General features: G+C 38.1%; 1 long non-coding RNA gene across 1 annotated transcript; it reads right to left on the bottom strand.

The window, feature by feature from the left end:
* Window positions 1-1,266: 1,266 nt before the first annotated feature.
* LOC145003292 (uncharacterized) lies at window positions 1,267-2,461 on the bottom strand. The gene is made up of 6 exons (XR_013661916.1): window positions 2,363-2,461; window positions 2,210-2,267; window positions 1,986-2,126; window positions 1,837-1,890; window positions 1,567-1,661; window positions 1,267-1,502 (listed from the first exon to the last, which is right to left on the bottom strand). It is a non-coding gene; the product is annotated as an uncharacterized LOC145003292 (long non-coding RNA).
* Between the last annotated feature and the right edge of the window lie 7,951 nt (window positions 2,462-10,412).

Below are 10,412 nucleotides of genomic sequence, written 5' to 3'. Positions count from 1 at the left end.
AAAGTAGTTTGTTTGATAAAGCAACTAAAAGTATAGCAAAATCCATTGTTTGATAGTTATTAATCACATGTGATTGATATAATAAATATATTGTTTCAACTTGTATTCCACCCATAAAAGCATTTAAAATCATTTAAAAGGTTGATTAAGGGGTATGAACTCACCTGTAGTGAGTAACTCAAATGAAGGGTTGATATAGGATTGTTGGGTGTTAATTGGAGTCTTGAGCACAAACGAATCATATTTAACATATATGAATACAAATATGAATACATTTAATGCATATAACCATTAATGGTGATAGGTACATGCCTTAGGGACATAAAAACACTTAGAATTAAGTGTTACCAACACATATGGTTGCACATAAGGGATGTATGGCTCTATATTGGAGTGTAAGGCCACAAAACCATGGAGTTTATGTGTGTGCGGCTAGGGTGTGTGTGCGGCCACACACTCACTATGAAGTGTGCCAAAGAGTGTTTCCAAGCCTTAGGAATGTTTTAGGGAAGGTATTTTGACCATTGCCTAGCCGGAGATGGAGTTTGTTGCTATTTTGGACCCTCAAAAGGGTGTGTGCAGCTACACTTGTGTGTGCGGCCCTACACATGGTGTGTGCGGCCGTACACACTTGAAAATCATATGAAATGGCGTTTTTTTCATGCAAAAATCCAAGGGTTCTTAGCTTATATCAAGCTATTGCAAGTGTATACCCGAATTAGAGGCTAATATGCATCAAACAAAGGGGTGTACGGCCACATGAGGGTGTACGGCCATACACTTGTTGATTATCACTACTAGAAAAACAGCCTTTTACGACGCTCATTGCGCGTCGTAAAAGGCTCAGACGACGCACAAATGTGCGTCAAGGAAGGTCCTATCATAAACAGAGACGACACGCTTTTGCGCGTCGTCTATAGACGACGCACAATTACGACGCGTGTTTACAACACGCAATCTGTATCAAGGAAAGCCCTATCATAAAGGAAGACGACACGCATTCGCGTGTTGTAACCTTACGACACGCTTGTGAATGACATCCAATGCGTATCAAGAAAGCCCCTGTCAAGAAAGGCCATGTCATAAATGAAGATGACGCACATTTTTGCGTATCATAATTTTAAATGTTTAAAAAAAATTATTTATAGATTTACTAATTTTCAAATTAAATAATACATTAAAAATCTCATAATACAAAATAAAATACCATAAATAACAAAGATAATTCATTTCACTAATATGTCAAATACAAATAATTATTCCAAAAGTGAGTAAATGTTATAAAAAAAAATGAACTCATTTATATACAATTGTATCATCTAGCTTACTATGTGCCAATAACTCTCTGTGTGTTTACTTTTGCTTGAGTCTCGTTTCCTCCAAAGCTTCTAGCCATGCCAAAATATGATATCTTGAGTCTCGTTTCAAGAACCAAAATCACATTCAATCACCCAATTAAACTCTAGATCTTCTGTTGTTTGAAAGAAATTGGTGTTTGTAATCTATGAACAAAAAATGCAAAGGAATTTAGAGTGTAATTAAAAGCAATGAATTAGTTAATAATACCTTAAGTGCTTTGGCTTTCCTTCCACGATCACGATCAAGCACTAGTAATTTCATGATCTTATATGGATTGGAAATATTACTCATTTGAGACGCCTCTGTAAGTGAGTATGATTGCTAAATAAATTATCTAATAAATGTATCAACAGTTAAATAGTTTGCCAAATTTAAACCATATGAGATACCACTGCTTCCATTCGAATCAAACTGATGTGCATCAATATGTTTAATACTCTACAACAACGCACGTTTTTTTAAATGTTGGAATTTTACCTGGTCACTTTGAAAATTAGAATCAAGTTGCCATCGGTGGTCAAATGTGGATCTCTAAAACACCATAAAACAAGATTAAAAGTCAAAACAAGTAAAACGTAATTAATATGTGTTTGTCAGATTAAAAGTCAGCATGAACGACACATCACCTCCCATCTCATATGATCTCCCCCCATAAATTTTAAAGTTTTTCCTTCTTTTTTTAGTAGCTTTTGAATATTTGTGACCTTCAAACCCTCTAGCCAGATAATATGTGTTTGTTTCTCCTTTGTCCTCTTCAAATGCATTTTCTTGAAATTCAAAGACTTAATGATTACAACTTTAACTAATATATTAACAAGTTTTGAACAATTAATACTAAATCTTATAATACCTTTAACAACATCATAGCTAGATGTATCCACTTCCTCTTGCATGCTCCTTCCAGTTTTCTAAAGGAGATTCGAAACAAATATCATTGAGCAAGAAGACTAAACATAAAATAAGCATAAAAAATAAATAAAAATTATATAATATAAATATATACCTTTGGATTATTGACTACATAACTTGGTACCTCGTCTTGCCAAAACAAGTTTATGTTTTCTGGAAATAGTGAAGCCAAGTAACACAATATCTGAAAATCCCATGAAGAGCAAAGTAATTATCTATTGTTATTAGTAAAAATAAATTACAAAAAAAAAAAAGAACTTATTGTTTAAATTTGAGTAGACATCTCGATTCCAACCAATAAACTGTGAACCATATAATAGACATCAGACAAGAAGTTGAGTTCTAGAGAAGTCTGATGATCTTCTGATCCTTCATTTTCACCATCCACATCAGTAACTTAAATGGTTAATTGTATAACTCAAGGGGTAAAATGGGCAATTTACAAGAAAAAAAAAAGTAAAAAAAAACATTTACAAATGCATGAATATAAATCATGAGTCTTAAATGCCCTCTAATGATGACAAAATAAGTTTTATTGTCTTTAATGCCCTGTAATGGTGACAAAAATATGATGGATTTACCCATGTAGAGAATTCAAAATATTACCTATATTTCCGCTTCTCTAGATATCTTTGCACTGATGTTTTTCTGCTTGCTGAACCTTTTCACCCTTAAACTGCTATCATTCTGAAAGCTGCATACACAAAACTAAACAACAACAAACAAACAAATTACCATTTCTTGTAATTTAGTAAGAAGAAGAAGAAGAAGACACTTACAGAGCTACCAGCAGAGGCTAAGAAATAACAATCAAGATAAGGACATAAAGCAAGAACAATACCACGCATATTTGTTGCATAAGCTAATCTTAAATTCCATGCTTCGGTTTCTTCTAATTTGATTCCATTTCCATCACAACTATTATTATCAATATCATCAGGGCTACTGCAAAGACTACTGCTTGAAAGTTTCTCACCTCCTCTATAGTCACAAAAAGGTGAACTTCTTTTTGAATAAAATGTCATTGATCCACTATGTGAGTTTTGTTTGTGTTCAAGGCACAGGACTATCAATCTGCCTTTTGTACTGTAAACATAAACACAATTCGTGTATGTAAAAGAATAGACTAAATAAAAAAACGGGTCCTTATTATTTCTTATGTTTACCGTGTTTGGTCCAAAACTGAAACCTTGTTCATTTCAGTCCTATTTTATAGATTTTGCCTTATTCTTCATGGAACACTTTCAATAAGGACCAAACTGAGAAAAGTTACAATTTGGGACTACATGCAGTAATAATCAAAAAGCACAGGGACTGTTTTTGTAATTTAGTCGAGAGTAGAGTATATTAACATTTCGGCTTCACTAGTTGGCATTATGGCAGGGCCAGTGGAGAGACTAGTGTCCACCACCAATACATGTTCATTTCCAGCTTTGAACAACTCCATACACTTCCCTGTTTCTCCAGGCTCAAGTTTAAAAGATGTTGAAATCAAACCACTCAACGGGTCCACACAACAAATATCAGATGAACAAGAATCATCACTCAAATCTTTCCTCAAAACCACCAACAATTTGCTTTCAGAATGATATAAAACCTTCCTTGGTGTCCCTCCAAGGTGAAACTTCTACACATTCAGCCTCTTGATATGCACCATTTCCAACTAAAACAAAAAATGTTAAACATAACTATGCGAGGGTAATTTGGTAATTTTGAAAAAGTCTTACCAAATGGAGACTATTGTCTAAAACCAAATGGAGGCTAAAACCAAAAACACGCTTCATGGGCTGCAATAAAAAATGATAATTTAAGAAGAGAAAATAACGTGACAAGATTTATTAATCTATCAGAAAACTCATTTTTAGAAGCTTATATAGTGACTTACAGGTGCTTTTGGAGGCTTCTCTAAATCTGCAATGTTCCCATCCATGTCCACAGAGGTATCCCGTGTATGATGATTTTGCCCTCCATCTTTTCACAAGATATCTTTTGAGGTCTAATTTGGTTCAAGAAACAAGAACATAAATTAGTTTATAAACTGAAAACAGAGAAAGATTTGTGGACTACAAAAGTGTAGAAATATAATACTGAGAGGCACGAACCAGATTGGAGACAAAAGATGAAAACTGATGTGGTGGATGCCATTGAAGTTTCTTGAAGTTTAACCCCTTTGTTGTTCTATTTTGGCCATTAGTAGGATCCTCCTCATATGTTCTTGTTTTTCTGATTTTATTTTATTGAAAATAGTTGCATCACTAGCAACTATAACAATACCAACAAGCTCCCCATCTTCATATAATGGGCTCTTGTTTACTAAAGCCATGAATGTCACACCCGATCTCTTCCTGAAAGGAAATTGACCTGCCCAACTTTGACCAGACCTCACCCTTTCCAAGATCTTCTCTGAAGATGTTTGAAACTCATCATAAATAAGTAAGTTTGTGACTGTTTGCCCAAGCGCCTCATAGTCCTCGTAGCCAAACAGTTTCTAAGCAGAGCGATTCCTGGAACATATGGTGAACTTTCATCGAACACTTGGATGGCATTACTCATCAACACAATTCATACTTCCAATTAGATAAGATAACAAGCTTTCCAGTTTGCATAAACATATAGAAATATAGAATCCATAATCTCATGATCTTTCCCTTAAATTTAATCACTAGATTATATATGTTCAAAGATGGGGAAGTGGGAACTATATATATATATATATATATATATATATATATATATATATATATATATATATATATATATATATATATATATATATATATATCGCATTATACTATAAATTAAGGAGTGTTTTCTATGATACCAAGTATTTTGTATCGGATTGGAAATGAAATTAGTTTCCTTGTTTATATAACATAGGACTTGTCATATCACTTTTAACTTTTTTCAGTAAAAAAGATCAACCCTTTAGATTTTTTCATAGACTTTCTGGTTTTGCTACTAATTTTAGGCAATACAGATTGTTTCTTTAAGCATATTGTTGATACAGATGGGTACTTTTGGAAGTTCTAGACAAGGTTTCTCAAGGATCAGTTAATTGGAAGCAATCATCAAAACCCCATATTAAGATGCCATTTAGAAAAGTAAAAAAAATGAGAATGTTTCTTGCCTGAATACATCATGGAGGTAAGTTTAATTTGTGTTTTGTGAGTTGTACAGTACAAACCATCAATGCATATTAGTCATAATTTGACGTGAAAAATGAAAATGTTTCTTGCTTGGTAGGTGAATCAGAAGACATGACTGTCTCATTATTGGTTTTTCAGCAAAAATCTGGGAAACATTTTCATGTATTAATAATAGAGAAGAAAAAGATCGAGTAAGCAAGCAACCACTAACCTTTCTTGTAGCCCAAAATTCAGTCTCTTACAACACACCTCCCATCACAAATTGAAAGGAGAGAAAGAGATCGAGTAACCAGGATTTAATGAACATTGAAGGATCTACATTTCTTATTAGAAGTAGCACCAACATGAAGCCCATTCCAGATCGATCCTTGAGATCTTTATTTTGGGCAAGGACATGCTTCTCTATTCTTAACATCTCTTTGGTATTCTGGAACGAAAATCTCAATAAGCTTGCCTTCATCTAGTTCAATAAACCCGCAAGAGATATGAATCGCTTTTGGAATTAGTTTCTGTTTATAAGAGGAGTATGAGAGAAGGAAGACAATATGGAAATTGATGCGGTGTGTTTTGGGGAAAAGGTTGTTAGGCATCAGAAATCTGGAAGAGAACAAAAGATAAGGGTAAAACTATATTTAGGGTTTTTTCGATTTGGGGTGTGAAGAACGCCTGAGCCATCACCACCAAAAAACCCTAGCACGTACTAAGTTGATAGAAAAATGATAAAATCTGATTATGGATTTTAGAAGAAAATAAAAAACCTCTTGCTACCTACTAAGAAGGAAGACGCGCGTTAGGGTTCTTTGTCTGTGTGTTGTTTTGATTTATCAATGGGAAATAAGAAACAAACAAGAATCAAGCTTTGCGATAACTCATGGAATTCACAGAGCTTCATTAAGCCAAACCATGGAAAAGAGAAAAGTTGAAACGAAGGAAGATGAGACAAGGTAGGGTTTTCTAATTTTTGGGGATTTCATTTCCCGCTTAGCTATTAAAGGTTGGTAAAGGCACGTTTCATTAAAATTTATAAAGCGACATCCTTAGACGACACGCATTTTATTATAGGTGCCCTCCGTGTTTTTCTTTTTGGACACTTAATTAAGGGCTCGCAATAATGCGTGACCTAAATCCTTAAATTTTTTGAAGAGATGACACTTTTTTAACGTCACATGGTTTTGTGTAACATAAATCAACGAGTATTGTGGTTTGCGCATCATAAAAGGCTGTTTTTCTAGTAGTGTATCATGATTTTGGACGAATTTTAAAGTCATAACTAGTAAGTATCAAGCATGGGGAGGAGTACTTACGATATAGAAGCCTTTGGGGGTGTTCTAGGGTCCAAAACTTAGAAGATTTGTTTGGTGTTCTTGATGTTCTTGAAGAACACTTGAAGATCTAAACAAAATGAGTACATTCTTGGATGAAATGATAGATTTTTACCAGGTTGTGTAATGAAGCATCAAATAGGAGGAAGAAATACTTAGAATTTGAATATTTAGAAGTGTAACATGGTTGATACTTGAGAGAAAACAAGTTCTTGGCTAGGGGAAGTGAAAAGGGTTGAATAGAAGCTAAGTCCCCCATTTATAGATCAGAGTGTACGGCCAGAAGGGGGGGGGGGTGTATGACCGTACACTCCTCATGATGGAGTGTATGGCCATTTTGTGAATTATTTGAACTTTTAGGACCCTTTTCCACACACTAACTTGAAGATACTAGGCTTAGAACGCTCTATTAGACTTTAAACAATGCTAGAAGATTGCCAAAATAAGTCCTAAGTTGATTGTTTTGAATAATTGCACAAGGTAGAAATTTCGTGTAGTCAAAACTCTTGAGGAAAGTACGGATAGATGTGGAAGGTAGTATGGTCCCGTACTATTGAAAGTAGAGGATTCGTACTCGATTCAAGAGGGGTCGAGATAAAACCAGGGAACTTATAGAGTGTGTGTGATCCCTCAGCAGTTATGTGTATTTTGACGATTATTATGGCATGTTTTCAGTATGGCGTCATTGCAAGATGGACCAGTGGGTGGGTCAGGTGTCAGAGAGGGATCAAGCTCGGTTCAGGGACCGAGAAGCTCGAGGAGCGGATAAGGGAGTTTGTATCAGTAGAGGTTACGCGCAGTATTTTAGACCAGACTCCTGTGATCTTTGGCGCGGTCAAGGAGGGCATCCTGGAGATTTTGGATGAGAAGCTTGGAGCCTTCCGCACAGAGATGATGACTTTGTTGGGAGCACGTAATTGACATTCCGGGAGTTCAAAGCTTGTGGAGCTCCAGACTATCATGGGGCTAAGGACCCCATTGCTAGTGGCAGATGTTTGGCTGATGTCGCAATGCCTTTTGTTTTAGCCAGTGTCCCGAGGGGGACAAGGTTCGACTCGCCTCCTGTCTTCTGAAGGACAAAGCACGAGATTGGTGGAAGGAGGTTGGTCATGCTATCGGGGATGATTCCGTGTTGGACGCGATGACATGGAGTGACTTCTCGGCCAGGTTCAAGGTCGAGTTCGCACCGATGATTGTGGTGCAGCAGTTAGCCCGAGAGTTTCAGGATCTGAGACAGACTACAGAGACATTGGCGAAGATCACTGCCAAGTTCAAGGAGAGATCCCTTCTGGTTCCATATTATGTGGCAGACGAGGATATGAAGAAGGCTTGGTACCACGAGATGTTAAGAGTTGACATCAGGGAGTTTGTGAGCAGTTCCAATTGCAAGATGCTGGAGGACATGATTGCTCGGGTCAGGGAGAGAGAGATTGATCTGGATCAGATCAGGAAGAGGAAGTCGGATGAGATTCAGGTAGCCACAGGTTCGGGAAAAAGGCCCACGGGGTCAGATTCGAGATCGAGGGATTATCAGAGCCACAGACGGTGCGAAAAGTGTGGCAGGACGCACGAGGGTGCGTGTAGGAGTGGCAGTGGTGGTGATTCTACCTGCATCAAGTGCGGCCAGACTCATCTCAGCAGAGATTATACTCCTACCACCCCCCAGGGATTGGACCTGATATGTTTCCATTATAGTCAGAGGGGCCACAAGAAGGCCCGCTGTCCGAGTTTGCATTCAGCAGGACAGGTGGTAACACCTACCCCTGCAACCTTGAGAATCACCAACGACCATTAGGGCCAGACAGAGGCGCCTGCAGTGAGGAGGAGGGTGTATCAATTGGATTCAGATGAGGTGTGAGTAGCCCGAAGCATCAGGTAGATGTCTTCTTTCATTTTTCCCTATCAGCTTATCATACGATCTTATTATTATGGTGCTACATCGGTATTGGTAATGATATTTCAGAATTTTGTGGCATGCTTGTGATTGAGTTATATGCCATCTACATACCTTGGATTTTAGAATAATAGTAGGAGGTTCTCAACACTCCACTTCCAATCCCAAAGGAAAGAAGAAGAAGAAAAAGATTGTTGTCTCAAGGAAAGAGTTTCTGAGTCTACAAGTCACAGTAGATCAGATTCTTACTGCAGTCAAGCCCACTCAACCGCAACCTAAAGACATTCTAGGACCGCAGTCCTTAATTGAAATAATCGAAAGATTGGAAACTCGTGAACGATTGGCTGCTGAGCACATTTCCATGAAAGTTGAAATGGGGATTCGTTCTTTGGACACAAGTCGCAAGGCTGACCACCAACAAAATAGGGCTACTACAGAGCGCCTCATCTTTGAGGTATCTGCAATCAAGACAAACCTTCAAACTGACATTACGGATCAATCAACACACTCCAAGAAGTTGATAGATGAAACTCACAATACCTATGATTCCACCATCTCCGTCCTTCAATCTATGATCAACAGTCTTCGACGATCACTATCTTCAAACTTTCATGGTCCAGAGATCCTTCAACTCACCAAAGAAATTCATCGCTTACTTTTCAACACCTCCATTCCCAACAGTTAGCAACTAGCTGATGCACTTAAAGAACAATTCGACAATGTGTGTGCTAAAGTCGATGGTCTTAAGCAATAGCTTGAGGAATCCCCTGCTCTGCATTCCTCAAGAGGGGGAAGTGATCAAGACCATCATTTAAATAGCATCTCTCAGCAACATAGAAGCTCCCCTGTCTTGAATGAAACAATTCCTTCACCACAACCATCTCCTCATAAGACTCCAAGCCATCAAACACCGCAACCATCTCCGCACAAGACTCCAAGCCATCAGACTCCACCGCAACATCAGTCGCCACTGCAATAGGAAAGCATTCAAGAAGATGATTGTAACATCCCGGAATCGCAAGAGTAGAGTTGAAGGGCTAAAAGTATAAGTTTTAGAGGATGACTCGGCGAGTCCATGGCTGACTCGGCGAGTCAGGTCGCGGTCATGGTCGCGTGTCAAGTGGCCTACTTGGCGAGTCCCTAGGATGGACTCGGCGAGTAGGTGCTGTATGGAGAAAACCCTAATTTCCGGGGTTGAGCCCTATATAAAGAGCATTATACTCCTCCACAGCCTCCCTTATTCCCCCCTTGAGTTCCAGAAACCCTAAATTCGTGGAGAGATCATTTGTGGAGCAAACTAGAGCTTGGAGAGGTGTTGTTTGAAGAGATCTTGAAGGAGTAGTGGTTGGGATCAAAGGGCTTTGCTTGGATTCAAGTTTGGCTGCTATTGAGGCATCTTTTGGAGGTAATATCTTCGTCCTTAGGCTGTGCATTCCTAGTTTCATCATTTTGGGGTTTGTCGGGAGTATGTCTTGGAATGTTTTGGAGTTTGGAGAATAGATCTGAGGTTGCTACCTCAGATCTGGAATATTGAAGGCCTAGAGTGCATTAAAGTTCCTGTGTTTGAGTGCTTAGTGAAGCCACCATGTCCCAAACCTTGGTTTTAAGGTGAATATGGCTTAAATCTCGTTAGATTCACGTAAAGTTTGCCACTTTACGTGATGGATGGATTGTAGGAGGTTGGATCTACGTTTTGGATCAATTGCATGGCCTGAGATGCTTCTGTATGGGTTCAGATAGGTGGTACTCGACGAGTCACCTGGGTGGACTCGACGAGTTGCT

This window comes from Lactuca saligna, chromosome 6, assembly GCF_052625555.1.
Source record: "Lactuca saligna cultivar CGN05327 chromosome 6, ASM5262555v1, whole genome shotgun sequence".
Lineage (NCBI taxonomy): Eukaryota > Viridiplantae > Streptophyta > Magnoliopsida > Asterales > Asteraceae > Lactuca > Lactuca saligna.
The sequence above is the reverse complement of the archived record's forward strand: the minus strand, read 5'-3'. Positions and strand labels throughout refer to the sequence as shown.